Source organism: Mesoplodon densirostris, chromosome 12, assembly GCF_025265405.1.
Source record: "Mesoplodon densirostris isolate mMesDen1 chromosome 12, mMesDen1 primary haplotype, whole genome shotgun sequence".
Taxonomy (NCBI): Eukaryota; Metazoa; Chordata; class Mammalia; order Artiodactyla; family Ziphiidae; genus Mesoplodon; species Mesoplodon densirostris.
In genome coordinates this window covers 96667354-96685721 of record NC_082672.1, presented here as the reverse complement: position 1 = coordinate 96685721, position 18368 = coordinate 96667354, and positions in this window count along the sequence as shown.

The window sequence follows — 18368 nt, the reverse complement described above, 5'->3', positions numbered from 1 at the left end:
CTGATATTCTTCAAGTGCGTTAATCTTTTAATATCATCTTATAACTTCTTTTCGATAATATCTCCCTTATAGCTACTTTCCATCATTCTAATTTGCCTTTAGTTTCTTGAGTCCTACAACACACAAATACACAGTCCTTCTTTGGTACTTTCATCATTTCTTCCAATTCTAGTTCTTCTATTGACTATTATTCTCCTGCTTATAAGTCACATTTTCCTGATTCTTGGCATGTCTAGGAATTTTCTTAATTGGATGCAGGACAGTATAACTACTACATTGCTGAATGTCTAAAATTTATTTTCCTCCTTTAAAGAGTGCTGACTTTTTTTCTAGAAGGCAATTAAATTATTCACATATCAGGTTGGTTTTTCTCAAGACTTATTTTGAAGCATTGCTAATTTGAGGGTAAAATAGGTTTTACGCTGGAGCAAATTTAGGCTTATTACTACTAGTAGTCTTATTTCTAGGCTAGAAATATTAGGCTTACTACTGTAATTATTTTACTACTAAAATATTAACCTTCTGGGAACTTTATGGAATGTCCTAGGTTATGACAATTGATTTTCCAGTAATGTTGGTTGGAACTTTCATATCTCTGCACCCCATGTAATCTCTGAGAATTTTCTAGTGTTTACCATCATGCTGTCATTTTTCCTAATCTCATAAACTTTCATTGCATTGTCCACATATGCAGTTTAGTATTCTGCAAAGACTCAGTGCAATTACCGTTCAGGGTTTTGGTGCTCTTTTTCTATATAGGTTCCTCCTATGTCGAACTATGCCTTGCAACTTACAACTACCTCAGTGCTCCTGAACTTCAATCTCTTTATGCTTAGCTCAGTGATATTACTGTGCTCTACTTGGCATCTCTCTCTGCCTTCTGGTTCATAATGTGTCTCTAGACAATTTTATTTCTCACACTACTTATTTTCTCACTTTGGGGAATCCCAGGCCTGTGCTGTCAATTGTCCAAGGTCTATTTTTGTTTGTTTGTTTTAGTTTGTGTTTTTTTCCCTATTCTCCACTTGTTTGTGGTGGAGGTTAAGTCTGGCTATTTTATTTGATATTGCCAGAAGCAGAAGTCTAGTTCATAAATTTTAATTAGTATATTAATTCAGAAATCAATTCCCCCACTCTTTCTCTCTTGCAGTTATAATTAATAAATAGTTCAGTACTTCAGGGGACTTTATTGTTAATCATGTGATTCGTTGACAGGTTTTTAATATATTTATTTTACTTTTTTAATATATTTGTATAAAGGTAGTTATTATGTGCACATAAAATACAGTTAATAAAATACAAAACAAACTACTTCCTATATATTATTACATACTTAATGTCCTTTTCTGAACTTGCTTTATGTTGTGAAAAATCACTTAACTTTGACTCTTGGCTTTTAATAAAAAGTAAGTACAACATCAGTAGTTTGAAAAAAATTCTTTTGTTTTATTTTATATTGTATACAATTTTAATGAAGACTTTAGTAAAAACTTTATGTGATCTATAAAGTAAATTTACAAACATGAACTCTGAAATTAGGCTGCTTGAGTGTGAATCCCTATTTTATCATTTATTTGGTCTGTAACCTAGGAATGGTTAGTTATACTTTTTATATGTTATCTTCCTCATCTGGGAAATAATAACATCTATTTCACAGAGTTGTGAAGAGTAAATTATGTGTGTGTGCTTAAAACCGCTGGTACATCTAACAGCTGTAAAAGTAGTTATTATTATTCCTGTACACAAGAGAAAATATAAAGAAGAAATAATACAGAATTAACTTTACAAGTATAATTAAATTCATTTTTATGATGAGAAATAAAGTAACTGAAAAGGCAAAATAAAATAGCACTTCTGTCGATCACTCAGGATCTGAACCAAGTTCTGAAATGAGACAAAAGTGTGACCAAGTAGAAGAACAGAGTATCACTTGTGCCTCTCTACAAAGCTAGAGTATATTTTTCTGTAAGATTCCTGTGTCTATATAGACCTTGTAAAAGGTCAGGACTCACACTTGTCCAGGTGAGAGAAAGAGACACCAAGGGCCCTGACTGAGAAATGATGCAAAGCACTTTAGTTCTCTGAAAAGGAGTAAGGCATGTATCAAAGAGCAGATTCTAAAACAAGATATCTCATTTTCATAGAAAGAAACGTAAGAATTGGAGAATGCTCATTCCCACTTAGAAAACACATAATGAGCTAGTAACTGTCACTAGTCCTGCTTTCCACCTGGGATCATTTTTGCTGTTGCTCCTTTTGTTATTTTTATCCCTTCCGTGCTGTTTGTTCTTATAAGTTTATGCATTAAAAAATTACATTATGTTCATTACATTTGAATTTGGGGGTAAGTGGAGCCAAATTAATGTATTTAATCTGTCACCTTTAAGTGGAAGTCTTGCTTACATTCCCTCTTCTGAAAACGTACTGACTAAACCTTTATTTCAGAACATCAGTATAATGCAGAAAATAACTGCTTTATGGGGTGTTTCTAAACCTTTTCTTTTTTAAATCACATAGCCCAACCAAAATAAAACAGGCTATTATTTATTGCTTGGTAAGTCAGCTATACACTGCTATCTTACCTAATTTGCCTAACACAGTTAAAGGTTGTTATCCAGGAGAATTCAAGGCTGACATTAGTTTAGGATAATGAGGTAGCAGAATATGTTATTTGTTTTGCATAGACTGAGCACTGTTGTAAGTAATGGAGATTTATGTTAAAAGTAAAGTCACCATAACTGACGTGGCAGACAAAGAGTAAACGAAATTTATGCACCATCGAGCTATTATTTTGATAAAGTAGATTTTCCTCCCAGAGATATTTAAAGGCCTTAGGAAAATAGTATCAATACATAGAAGCAGCCATTACATACTCCAGTTTGTTATCAAATTATGTTTTCTTAAAACTGACTTATCTGATGGGAGTAATCCAATCACAGGGTACAGTACTAGGTAAGAAATAATCAGGTTAAAAAATTATAACACAGTTACTTAAATTTGAATATAAGTTTTAACTGTTAATGTAGGAGTTTTTCAGTTTATCTACAATGCTTAATGTTAAAAAATTGTATCAATTTACTTATAAATTTTTATTGTCTCAATAATGCATTCCAATTTGCTCTCAGACTTTATAAACAAATGTCACAAGTCTGCTCCTTGTTTTTCTTAGTTCTAAGATAAGGTATTTGACTAGGTAGTACTTACTGTTAAACAAACAGATCAGAATTCATGGATACTTGAATACAATTGTCAGGTGAACACTAATGATAGCTGAAAGCTTAAGTAGGGTCTTTCCCAAGAATGCCTGTTTTTTAAAAAAATTCATTTTTATTGGAGTATAGTTGCTTTACAATGTTGCATTAGTTTCTACTGTACAGCAAAGTGAATCAGCTATACGTATTCATATATCCCCTCTGTTTTGGATTTCCTTCCCATTTAGATCATCACAGAGCACGGAGTAGAGTTCCCTGTGCTATACATGTTTTCATTAGTTATCTCTTTTATGCATAGTATCAATAGTGTATATGCGTCAATCCCAATCTCCCAATTCATCCCACCACCACCCCTCCACGGCTTTCCCCCTTGGTGTCCATACGTTTGTTCTCTACATCTGTGTCTCAACTTCTGCCCTGCAAACCGGTTCATCTGTACCATTTTTCTAGGTTCCACATACATGCGTTAATATATGATATTTGTTTTTCTCTTTCTGACTTACTTCACTCTGTATGACAGTCTCTAGATCCACCCACGTCTCTACAAATGACCCAATTTTGTTCATTTTTATGTCTGAGTAATATTCCATTGCATATATGTACCACATCTTCTTTATGCATTCCTCTATCGATGGGCATTTAGGTTGTTTCCATGTCTTGGCTATTGGAAATAGTGCTGCAGTGAACACTGAGGTGCACGTTTCTTTTTGAATTATGTTTTTCTCTGGGTATATGCCCAGTAGTGGGATTGCTGGGTCATATGGTAGTTCTATTTTTAGTTTTTTCAGGAACCTCCATACTGAGATCCTTCAACTTCTAGGAATGCCCTGTCCCAGAACTCCCTCATCAATGCACTATATGGGATGCATGGGTCCATGCACCCTCACTGCAATGTCAGAACAGCTCTAGACAGTCGGTGTTTCTAAATTTAAAGGAGGGGGTGGATATAGAAGGAGAAGTTGAGGCCGTGCAACAAGACAGGATTGCAGGCTCTGCAAAAGTATTGTGCTATGATAGAAGTGGATTTTCACTCTGATGTTCATGCTCTTTGAGCATTTTAGGAACCAATATTGCATCTCCAGTGCAAGGAGAACTATGCTTTTTATTGTTTTGAAGGACATGTGCGTGTGTGTTTAGTCTAAAATCGCATCTGTTACACGGAAATAGATAAGCATCTAATCACGGTGTTCATCTCGTTATATACCCCCATGTCTAAATGACAAAAAGATTTTCTTCCTTATCTCTATTCAATTGTTCATTTATTTTGGTCACAGTATAAAAAAGGGGAGTGTGTGTGTGTATGTGTATATGTGTGTATGTGTGTCTCTCTGTGTGTGTAGGAGTTAGAAAACATATTGTAATTTTAGCAGCTTCTATGTTTCCTATTCTTGCCACACCTTTAAACAATAAGAGATCCTTCAACTTCTAGGAATGCCCTGTCCCAGAACTCCCTCATAAATCACTCCCTTCCATTAATTTATATTGAAAAAATATTTCTCAAGTTTCAAGATAAAAACCATTCTTATTTTCTATGGGATATTTTCCTTAATCCTTTAGTTTGGGTCACATTTTTATTTAGGGCTCAGTAACACTCAGACATTACATTGGTCATCATTCTATTCAAGCTTTAGATATGGAATCCTTCCTTCCATTTACCTCTGCTCCATGTCCCCTGTGGCCAAGGAATGGTTGTTTATTTCTGGATAGTTATGGGATCTAACACAGTTGGCCACTGTTACATTCTCTATATGATTTTATATTTGGCTTTCTAATTTATGAATATTTGCATTAAAAAGTATGATTAAAATAATGGCTAACTTATCTACATTTAATCTAAATAGAAAATAAACCCTGTTAAGGGTTGTGACTTCTTTAAGAAGATTTTTTTCTCAATCTTCCACTATTTAAGAGAAATAATTAAATTATGATACTGTCATGAAACTAATTCCAAAAGAGAATAAAATTACTAAGTCTACATATTTTAGAGGCATATCATGTACAGATACTGAGACTATTTTAATGTTGAAAATGTATTCCATCTACCATCGGAAGGCTGATATACAGTGACATAATTGTATTTTTTGACTCTTAAAAATATGTTGACTATTAAATATGTTGTAACCTGAAATTTAAAAGTGGTTTTGTGGTTCCAATTTTTTTTCTTTTTAAAAAAATATTCAATGTATACAATATATATTGAAGAATTATTTTCTACATGTTTCACTAACTTATTATTTCCTTTAACTCTACAATATTTTCTTATCAGGGTTATTAAATAGTATATAAGCTTACATTTTTTTCTGGGGTATGAAGCCAAGTAAAGATATAGATCACATTAAAGTATATTTTAAATTAAAAGTAAAGATCAAAAGCACATCTGGTAGGAAATGGTAGCCGAAGGGAAGAAACCAGAGAATAATATAATAAAGAGTAAAAATACCGCCTGCTCACAATTTCTTTCTATTTTTTGAGCAGTAGTTCCTTAGAATATTAAGAATTTGGCACAAAACTCTACTTTATATATTCTAGGCAGCTGTGCCACCCTGGATATCTTCAAATATATTACTCAAATATAGTCATTACATTTTTTACTCATATAATTTTCTTGGTACATAAAAGTGTATTTAATGCTTATAAGCAGTTATATGTAAGTACCTTCAATCTGTTTGAAAATTGTGACTATATTATTAGGATACTTAAGTATGTATGTGACTTTTATAATTATCAAATATTTGTGAGTACTTAGTATGGTATTATTAATTTTTTTTTCGGTACGCGGGCCTCTCACTGCTGTGGCCTCTCCCGTTATGGAGCACAGGCTCCAGACGCGCAGGCTCAGCGGCCATGGCTCACGGGCCCAGCCGCTCCGCAGCATGTGGGATCTTCCCAGACCGGGTCACGAACCCGTGTCTCCTGCATCGGCAGTCAGACTCTCAACGACTGCGCCACCAGAGAAGCCCTAAAATGTTTTTCTTATAATATCACAGGTGAGTATACGTACTGGGGAGAATAGAGTTCAGGAAACATTTCCTCAATGCCCTAAAAGCTGCTAATGTGAGGCACTAACCATTTTTCTTATTGAAAATAAATAAGTTGTCTAGTTTCATATGGAGTTTATGCCTGTAACGACTACCTCTGGACTCATGAATCATGAAAGGTATAAACAGCAGAACATACGGTGTTTTTTGCATATTTTCTCCAGAGAGCCCATTTCTAAAGTTTTCCAGAATTTGTCTTAAATTTGCCAGCATTACTCATCCAATTTTCATGAAGAAAGAAAAATATCATTTTTTCCCTTCTTTTTAGAGATTGGAGAGGAAAACTGCAAAGTAAATTTTGGTATTATATGTATATATACACATTTGTATAACATTTTGTATTCTGCTAAAATATGAACACTATCTGAGCCTTCAGTATAACCATCTGATTAGGTAGAGTCTATTTATTATAAAGATTAGTAAACACAATTTTAGCACTAGGCATTGCCTTAGGTTTAGACTACATGAAAACTGGCCTGACCCTAACAAGTCATGAACAACTCAGAATCTTCCTTAATGAGCTCACAATATCTCAGAAGTGGAAGACAGGAAAAATCAATAATCATATTACAATAAACTAAATAGATGTATAACACTATTAACAGTAGTCATCAGACCTTCTAATGTTCCTAAGCTTAATCATTACCTAATTTAATCATCACAATGCATTTATCATCCCTGTTACACAGTTGAAAATTGAGAGCTTAAATTATTTGCCCATTAGTAATAGTAGAACATAAAGACTAAGACCAATCCCACAATCTGACGACAGCATCCAAAATTCCTTGGAAAGGGACACTTGGTTTATGTTGAAATTACTTTTAGTGCCATGGAGGACAAGGTAGAAGGTAAATGTGAGGATAATAAGAGTGAAACACAAGCTGATTCTTGAAGTGTAACTAAGAATTTCATGTGAAGGTGGTGAGATACACATTGCAAACCAAAAATCAACTCATACACAGGTCTTGGACAATTATGACTTAGTCATTATTTGCTATGCAGTACAAGTAACTTTTGTTTACAATATGTAGAAAAATGTGGTGAAAGTGAGGATGAAATGTTAGAGTGAGCTAAGTTATATGAATGGAAAATGTGTAATTACATGCAAAATTGACAGAACTTGGTGACTAATATGAAAAAGGTGAGAACCTTGAAATTATTGTTATATACTCTTATTGTCACTATATTCAGAATAAGAACTTCTGCTCATAAAAGGCATTTTATAAGAGTAAATACACAGGCCAAAGTATGGATAAAGTTATTTAAAATATATATTTTTCTAAGGAAAGACTCATATCCCCAAATATAAGGAATTCCAATGTATTAATAATAAAAGGCAAATAACCCCACAAGAGTTGGCAAAAGAAAGGGATGACCCAAAACTTATATGCATACCATTATTAGTCATCAGGAAAAATGTATATTAAAGCAAAGTTAGGATTCAGTACATACTCAACAGGATGGCTAAAATGTAAAAGAAAAAATAGCAAAATGTGATGAATGTGTTTAACAACTGGAGTTCATATATATTACTGTTTGGAGTGTAAACTGGTAGAACACCTTTGGAAAAGTTTGGTATTATCTACCATATTAAACATATGCACATCTGTAATATAATTATCTAGAATAAATACGTGTATATGCCTATAGGAGCATTATCTGTAACAGTTAGTGACTGGAAACTATCTAAATGCTTCTCATGAGTAGAAAAATAAACCAGTTATAGTTTATTTGAACAATGGAACACTATACAGCAAGGAGATTTTATACACTTAGTATATTAGCAACCATATGGATAAATCTCAAAAACACAGTGTTGAGTGAAAGAAGCCAAAGACAAAAAACTATATTCTTTATGATCCCATTACACAAAGTTCTGATATAGACAAAACAAGTCTATGTTGGGAGAATTCAGGATTGTGATCATGCTTGGGAGATATTGACTGGTAGGAGACATTAAGGGTCTTCTGAGGTGTGGTGATGTTCGTTTATGCATCTGAGTGGTGTTGATGCAAAGATGGGTTGATTTTGTGAAACTTCAACATGCTGTAATATTTTGGATTATGTAGTTTTCTGATTGAATGAGTCTCATCAACTATTGACAATGGTTACTTAATTACCAAGTTTGTGGAATTTCTTTCTGCTTGTACTTTATTTATTGTTTGAGTTTTACTATTGAGCATGCATTATCTTCTCAAAAACTATATATTATCCTTTTCATAGTTTATAACATTGTTTTTCTTCAAGTTTATCTATAAAATCAAGATGTTAACTCTGCTTGCAGACCGTTGTGCATTAATTGTTTTTCAAGACTGGGAGTTTTAGTATCTCTAATGGAGAGGTTGTCAAGACATTAGTTGGTTAATGTATCAGTAATAATGCAGAGTTTATGTTTATAGCCATTATGTCTTTTGATTTCAGTTAATGGAAACAAATGACAAACACTCTTATTGGAGAATATATGGAAAAATTAAAAATGATGCTTTCATCTAATGACACATTTTATGAATTGATGACGTTGTCTGATTTGTCATATGCTTGCTTGTATAAGTGGATACTAATGTATAGAGAAAAATATATTTCAGTGAAATGGTATTTAAAATGGGCTCTGTAATAAAGAATATCAAATAAGTATAGTTTCAACTTTATAGTGCTAGGAAGATACTTGTAAGAAAAACAGAAAAAGCAAGCAGTGAATCGTATGGATATATCTATAATTTTAACAACAATCTACAGAAGGGAAGAACAGTGTAGGCAGGAGAAATTGTGTGAAAAAATCTTAGAAGATACTGTATTCAAACTGAAGATAGAATGATATGTACTTTTTAAATAAATGCAGAAGTCAACAAACTTTGTTTATAGGGTCAAATAGTAAATAGTTTTGGCTTTGTAGATGGTACAGTCTTTGTGACAACTACTAAACTCAGCATTTGTAGCACAAAAGCAGCCACAGATGATATGTAGATGTATGTAAACAAATGTGCAAGTCTGTGTTACAATAATACTTTATTAAACAATAAGCAGGTGACAGACCAGATTTGACCCACAGGTTAGTTTTCAGACTCCTAAAATAGATTGCTATGAAACTTAAATTCTAAGTTTTTCGATTCTGATGTAAAAGGACAATTTTTTTTTGTGTGTGTGTGTGGTACGCGGGCCTCTCACTGTTGTGGCCTCTCCCGTTGCGGAGCACAGGCTCCGGACGCACAGGCTCAGCGGCCATGGCTCACGGGCCCAGCCGCTCCACGGCATGTGGGATCTTCCCGGACCGGGGCACGAACCCATGTCCCCTGCATTGGCAGGCGGACTCGCAACCACTGTTCCACCAGGGAAGCCCAGGACTATTTTTATTATAAATTTTTAATTCTGCAGCATTAGGTAAAATGTAGTAAGATGCATTACTAGGTAATATCTTAAGCAGTACACATTAAGTATGGAGTTTTCCCTAAAAATATAGAAATACCACATGATCCAGCAATTCCACTTATGGGTTTTTCAAAGCGTCTTATCAAGTGATGAATGGATAAGAAGATGTGGGGTGTGTGTGTGTGTGTGTGTATGTATATATATATATATATATATGCATATATATATGGATAATATTCCATATATATAGGAGATATTACTCAGGCATAAAGAAGAATGAAATCTTATCATTTGTGACAACAAGGATGGACCTAGAGGGTATTAATGCTAAGTGAAATAAGTCAGACAAAGACAATTACAGTATGATGTCACTTATTCGTGGCAACAAAAAAGTTAACCAACATAACAAAATAGTAAGGCAGTCATAGATACAGAGAACAATGAAGTGGTTGCCAGAGGGGAGAAGGGTGCGGTGTTGAGAGAAATAGCTGAGAGAGATTAAGACTTACAAACTGGGCTTCCCTGGTGGTGCAGTGGATGAGAGTCTGCCTGCCGATGCAGGGGACACGGGTTCGTGCCCCGGTCCGGGAAGATCCCACATGCTGCGGAGCAAAACTTACAAACTTCCAGTTACAAAATAAATGCATCCTGGGGACAAAATGGGCACCATGGAGAATATAGTCAATGATATTATAATAATTTGGTTACAGATGGTATTTAGAGTTATCGTGGTGATCATTTTGTAATGTATAGAAATATCAAATCACTATATTGTGCACCTGGAACTCTGTGTTGTAGTTCAACTAAATTAAAAATATACTTCAATTAGATTAAAAAAAACACTCCTGGCAAATATGAATTAAGCAAGAAATTGTAAAATATTTGATCAATGTGTTAAAAGTGGAAGATCATCATAAGAGATCTGATATATGAATGTTGAGGTCCCTGAAAGAGTAAAATCAAAGCAAAGATACAAAGCAAATATTAAACATTCTGATACAAAGTTTTCTGAAACAAAAAAGGCTTTGAAATTGTTTATTAAAATGAACAATGAGCATTCAATTGCAATGACCAATAGCAAATAATACTATGGAAAAGTTACTAGGCTTTAAAAATAAAAATACTTTGGGCAGCTAGAATAAAAGCGCAGGAGAAAGAGAAGGGAATAAAAATTAGAATTTTAAGAGCCTTTTCGGAGAGAAATTCTGTGTCAGAAGATAATAGAGAAACATATTTAAGATAGGCAAGGAGAGAAATGATGAATCATGAAATTTTTACCAGCCAAGCAGACTGAATATCGAAAGTCCTGACATCAAATCATGAACGATCTAGGGTAATATTGTTCCCATGAACAATGGAATGAACAGACTTCAGAAAACAGAATCCTTAGAAAGTGACATAAGGACAGATGGTAAATAGAAAATTTGCAGTTCCTTACTCAACTTAGACTGAATAAGGATTGTGTGTGTGAGAGAGAGTGCGATCTTGGTGGTAGATACCAGGGTGACTACCTTACAACAATTCATTAAGTTCTACCTCTGTTGAGGGTGCTTTTCTATACACATGTTTTATTTTATAGAAAATTATTTTAAAAGCAACTAGATAGATAATATAATTTAATAAAAAACATATACATATCAAATATATAGATACATATTGAACATATAGAACGTAGATATATAAATAATAGATAAAACTGTAGCTAAAACTAATACTAAATCTGCACAATGAAACAACCGAGCTTGTTTTAAATGAAGAGGCCTCAGGAGACTAGAAATGACGTCGCTCCCGATCTTGGTTCAGATGACGCTCCTGGGCTCCAGGTCCAGGCCTTTACAGGAGTGAGACCAGAACCTGCAGCACAAACATAGGCAATGGAGTCACTGAGGAGGTGTACAGTCAGATGGAAGAGGGCTCCCTGGGGAGGGTGAGCAGGATCTGGAAGGCTCCTCGGGCCTTGGACTTGGCCTTGGGCCCTCATGTCCCCAGGGGTCAGATCCACAGGGCACTGGGGTCTGTTTGCTGCTCTTTGCTGAACGTGTGGTCTGCTAGCAGGGAGTGTCTAGAAATGTCCTACAGGACCGATTATACCTGGGCTTTTGGCCGGGCAGCCTTCAACTGACGGGTCCCTGGACAGTGAGACTGAGGCAGAGGAAAGCAGGGGGGCTCAGGGATCCGGGACGAAAAGGCTGATTCCCAACCACCCTGGGCCCTGTGAGGAGCCGGAGGTCTGATGACTCAGGGGGTGGGTGAACCTGCCCCTCCATCCTACACTCAGTGTAACTGCTCAGAAGACCTGCACACTGGAAATGGAGACACCTGGAGTTTCTATTTTCCCTTATAATTCTTTCTAACCCCCAGCCAAACTCTCCTGAGGTTTATAATTTTAAAATGTTATTATGCTGCTGTAATGAAAACATACGTTTTATCTGTTTAGCATATTGCAACTTTAAAAGTGGACAGAAGACACTGCTTTTCAAACTGTAATAAGACAAGTTATATTTAGGTTATTTAATGACAGAGTTGGAAAAACAAATAAAAAGAACATGAGTAACTTGAATCCTGCCCCTTTAACTCATCCCAAATAAGCATTGCACTGAACTGCTTTCTGGTTTTCCTTAACTTGAATTGAACACATACACAAAAGAATCTACAGAACCTCCAACCTCAGGTTGAGAAATGGTGCCGTGAAGTGACCCAGGCCCCCCAGGGGCCCCACAGAGGGTGGGGGACCCCCAGGGCTTGGGCAACTCCAGGCAGGCTGGAATCCTGCAGTGGCCCTACCTGATGCCAGGACTGTGAAGCACCCACAGGGATGCAGAGCTGGGCCAGGTGAGCTCTCTGCTTGCAAGAGCACTGGGCGCCTGTTTCCTCTTCACACTTTTCCCAGGAGTGCTGGGACTGGGGAGGTCGAGGACCCCCCAACCTCTCACCACAGCTAGCGATTAACTGGGGATGCTCCCTGCTGCCTTTAGGGCGGTTGGCAGGGCAGGGCTCGGTCCCGCAGAGAGAGGTGATGAACTTTCCAGTGGGGCTCTTCAAAGGGAACACGCTGGAACAGCACCTCCTAGAGTCATGCACATGGTGGCCCCGCAGTGCCCTACAGCCCCCCCCCTGTAGATGTAACAGCTGCCGGAGGACGCAGCCCAGCAAACATGGGGGCTTGTGTGGATGGGTACATGTGCCCTGGGGAGATGTGCTCCTGGCGTCCTCCACTTGTCTGCAGGGTTTATTACCATCCTCTTGTCACCACCTTTGTGGTCACACTCAACAGCAGTCCTCACTGTTTTGGCTGGTGTTTCTGAAGCACCAAAATGTAAGCAGGGAACTTACGGATGGAGAACACGTGCACTTGTCTGCCCCACCTTTTCACCCCCAGCCCTCCACGTTCATGCTTCCTCTTCCTGGGCTTCCTCTTCATCAGAAAGGAAGTCCTCCAAAACTTCTCTCAAGAAAGGGGACAGAGAATATCTTGACATCTGGAAGGAAGAGAACAGTCAGCCAGGTCCACGGCCACCCAGGGCAGGAAAACAACCATATGGGGTAGCTCACGGCAGAGCCGGACTCCACCGTGGGCCCCTAAGGCTGGGTGGGCCCAGACCTGCTGACTCGAGCCCCATCTCCTGCTCAGGTCACTCATGGTGACAAAGAGAGATTCAATGGTGCAGACCTCTGGTCAGTAGCCAGGGACAAGCTCAGAAAGTGTGGGAGGAGGCCTGCAGAGAGAGTTCACAGATCTAAGATCCCTGGACCCCCGGAGCCTGGATGAGACCAGGCCCTCCAGAATGACAATGATAAAAAGAGGGAAAGAGGAGACGGGGTAGGCTTACAAGGAAGAGTCTATGGATCTGAAAAAGACAATTTAGAAAAAGACTTGCAACAGGAAATAAATTACCATCCGCATGTTGCTCTCTTTGTCAGAAACGTCGTCATCTGTCATGTAGAATTGTGGTGTCCAAGGGCAGCAGCCATGTTGGGGTGGACGTGGGAAAGGAAAGGGAAGATTCAGAGTTGGGATGTGACCTTGAGACCCCTGTGTTCTCATCTCCACGACCTCCCAGGGCCTCAATTGTACCACCTCTGCAATGAAGAAGTGGGTCTCTGACCTCCAACGTAAGGTTGCCACCCTCAACTTTCCTACTCCCCTGTGCACAATACCCTAGAGGTGCTAACCAGAAAATAAACTTCCATATTAGGCAGTGACAAGCGCAAGAAAGAGGAGCTCATGTGGAAAAGATCATTTTTGATGAGCAAATCAAGAATAGGTGATTATAGAGCACAGTCACGTCTAAGGACTCAATTTCTCTCTATTGTATCATTTAAATATGAAAAAAACAAGCCAGAAGTCTACATATATTTTATTCTTCTTTCTGATTTCATACCCACCTTCCTCAGTCTCCAAAGCAGGAGATATAACCCTAAAGTTCCAGGAACCCTCTACCATTAGATCCTACCTAAGTGTTGTTCCTACCTGTATCCTTTTCCCTATCACAGCCACAAATGTTATCCAAAGTCGATTCTGTAGAAACACAAAGGTGAATTTACAAGTCTTATGGATACATTTAAAATGTGAGTAATGTGACTGAGTAATTGGATATTTTATTTTGTTTTATTTTAATACACTGAGTTAATCATTGATTGAATTAAATAAATTATAACAGGCACATCTAGCTAGTGGCTACCACACTGTAATACACATCTTTCTCTCTCTCTCTCTCCATATATATGTATACATATGTATATATATATATATATATATATATATATATATATATACATATGTATATATATATATATATATATATATATATATATATACATATTATATATATATATATAAAATATATGGAGGATGTTACCACCGCTCCCCTGGTTATTCCCCTCTGTATGGTCTACCCACTCAATATGGCTGTTTGTTGATGGTTTACCAAAGGAAAAACCTCTGCCCCTTGAAGATACTTAGCCCAAGGGGGTAAGAGGGATGTGTCCCTCTGCTGGTTTCCCTGGTAACCAATGAGCCCATCTGCTGTCAATTCCCCCTTTAACTGGAAGCCTGCCTATTCGACCCAGAGTGAAGAATGCTGCTACTGCTGCTGCTGGGTTCTGCCTGCCATCGCCTATCTACAGTGGGATGTCTCTTCAGGACTACTTTGCTTCTGACATGAAAGATCTCCCATCTATTAAACCATGAATGTCTCTGTCCCTGATTTTGGGCTCTTTCCTTAGCCCTGAGGCTGAGCAAGTACAGGGCTTGCAGGCGTGAGAGGTGCAGCCCAACACCTTCTGCAGGGCAGTTTGCTGGCCAGATTTGATGATTCCTTTGTAGGTGTTTCCTAGGCTCATGCACACTTGCCAGGCACTCATGAGACCTTGGGGACACTGAAACAGTAATGTCAACACGCAGATCCTAGAGGAATTCCCGACAGGTGTTCCACTTGAGGGGAGAGGTAATGAGCATGGCCCAGTGCACCTGTGCTAGAGCGAGCAGGTGCAGAAGGGAGGGAGGGACATTCACTCACTTCATGAGGCCATCCTTCTCACCACTGCCTCTGAAAAATCCAGGGAAGGAAGGGACAAAATGCCCTTAAAACGTAAATGGCCTGTACACTGAAAACTACAAACTACTGCTGAAAGAATTAAACAAGGAACAAGTAATTGAAATGACATATCATATTTATAGACTGGACACTTATTATTGTTGACATTTCTACACTACCCAAAGGTAAGTATAAATTCGTTGTAATACCTATCAAAATCCCAATGTCATTTTCAAAGAAATAGAAAAAAAAATGATCCTAAACTACATATGGAACCACTAAGGACTCCAAACAGAAAAAACAATCCTAAGAACAAAGAACATAGATGGAGGCTTCTCACTTCCTGACTTCAAAACACATTACAAAGCCACAGGAATCAAAACTGTATGGTACTGACATAGAAACAGATACATAGGCCTAAAGACCAGAATAAATAACTCCCAAGAAAACTCATAGATACATGGCCAAATGAAATTCAGCAAGCTTCTAAGGGAAGCTTAGAATAGGGAAAGTATAGTTTTCTCAACAGTCAATAGGATGAAAATATAACTTACAGAAAGATTACAAACATATATCAGAAAAGGAGCTAATGTCCAAAACATATAAGAAAAACACTACAACTCAAATGCAAAGTAAGTTAAAAAATTAAAAAGGGCAAATCACTGGGTTCAGAAATGTGCAAAGACTTAAATAAGAAATTTCCTGAAAAAGACATATAAATGGCTAACAAATATAGGAAAAGGTTCTCAACTTCACTAATCATCAGGGCAATGCAAATCAACACCTCATACCTGTTAGGCTGTGTATTATAAAGAAAAAAAATTAGCAGTTTAAGGTCAAGATGTGGGGAATTGGAAACTTTGTACACTGCTGCTGGGAATGGAAAATAGTGCAGCTATTATGAAAAAGAGTATGGGGTTCCTTATAAAATTATAAACAGAAATATCATATGATTCAGCAATCACTGTTCTGGGTATATATCCAAAGGAAATTAAATCAGTATCACAATGAGTTGAACTTAGGTTCATTGCAGCATTCCCCACAATAGCCTAGATATGCAACCAACTTCGCGAAACAAGTAAGTGTCCTGTGACTGAACTAACCATAGGTACTTCAAAACAACTCTGTAAGTCTCTTAGCCCCTTAGAGAGGATGAAAGCAATATTAGAGTTAAAAGTAACTTGTCCCAATTCCCTTAGTCTGGAATACTGAAACAAAAGTTCTACAGCAGGGGAAGCCTCATAAACACACAGCACCTGCCAGGGTTTACCCCAGCCTTGGAAGAACTGGGAAGGATAAGACCAAGGCAGGCCTGAGGAAAGGTCAGAGGGTGGGCAGAACGGGAGTGTGGGGAGCAGGGGCAGGGCTGTCTGGATGGAGCAGTGTGTTGTAAGAAGAGCAGTGACCCTATGTACTGCGGACCTGAGTCTCTGTCCTGGGCCTGGTGAATTCCAGGAGACCAGGTTAGCATTGCTGTGAGAGCCAGCGTGAGAAGCGAGCCCAGCAGCCACTTCACACAGTCCTCTAGAATTCCTGCTGGCCATGAAGGGTCTTTAAGGGCAGCTGGACGTGGAGCCCTCTCAAATGGAAGCATGTCAGCACATCAGCCTTGGGACGTGCTGAGGCTGAAATGAGGAGACTAGGCACATGCAGTGATCCCAAAGCATGTCTTCTCTGACACATCCAGCTCTGGGAGCTCCCTTTCCATGAGGAATAAACAGTGAGGACAAACCTAAGGTGAAGCTACAAGTCCTGAAAGTGTAGAGGGAGAGAGTTCAAGTCTCATCCACCACATGACACTCACTATAAGAACTTGTTCTCCAGTTTCAAGTGATTATGAGAGTTTTGTTCCCACTAGGATATGGCCATCATAAGTGAATGTAAAAAGGAAACCAAAATCCCTGGTGCAAAATACCCTCCAGATCCAAACAGAAAGGAACCTTTCATCTTTGGAACTGAAAAAGCAATGAAAGAGCAGTCTTGTGAGAAAGAAAATTTCTGAATGGCAAAGCAAGAAAAGATAACTATAAGCACAGTACAGTCAAAGGACATGGACACCATAACTCTATTATATCATTAAAATTTGGAAGAACAAATCAGAATTGTACACATATTTCCTTCTTCTTCCTGATTTCATATTCACCTTCCTTAGTTTCTAAAGAACCGGGTGGAAACCAAGTGTTCTGGGAATTGTCTCGCTTTAGATCCTACCTGAGAGCTGTTCCCTACGTGAATCGACATCAGCATCACTGCTACATATGTTCTCCACGATGCATTCTGTACAAACACAACCATGAGCATAAAGTTATTATACAAGTTGACCCACCCATTTCTCCTACTCGACTTGCTGGCTCACAGAGCATCCCCCTGGTCTTCCCTCCAGGTTCTCAGACCTCCCCTGTGCTCTGTGCAGAGTCCTTCAATAAGATATTGATCACCGTTGAAAATTGAAAATGAGGGAGAGATGCTGAGAAAATCACCTTTCGACCCCTCACTTCTATAGACCCATTTATAGCTTTCACCGTCAACCTTACCAACCTGAAATTCCAGATGTTACAGACACACTTGAAACATGGCTAGTGTGACCAAGTAATTGTGTGTTTTCTGCATTTTTTAATAGAATGAGTTAATTATTGTTTGAACTAAATTAATCATAAATAGACACATTTGGTTAGTGGCTACCACACTGGAAAGCTCAGCTCAAAGAAATCCAAAGATGAGAAGGAGGCAACCAGCCACCCCTCCCCTGGTTGTTCTTTACTGCAGAAAATTTGATGGCCTCATCTGATCATTCGTATGTAGGTATATCTTGGGCTCTTGGACCCACGCCAGGCATTGCGAGAGTCCTTGTGGACACTGAAATAGTACAGTCAACACTCAGTTCCAAGAGGAATTCCCAGCAAGGGGCGCACTTGTGGACAGAGGTGAAGGGCATGGCCCAGTACACCTGTATTAGACATAATCAGAGAGTAGGTGCAGAGGGGAGGGAGGGATTTCACTCTCTGCATGACCATCCTTCTCACCCCTGACTCTAGAAGACCTGAGGAAGGCAGTGGAAAAGGCCCCGTAGGAGGTGAAAAATTTGTATAATGAAAACTACAGGACATTGCGTAAAGAAATTAAAGAAGAGACAAGTAATTGGAATGACATACCACATTCATAGACTGGATTATTAAATACTGTTTGCATTTCTATACTACATAAAGTGATGTACA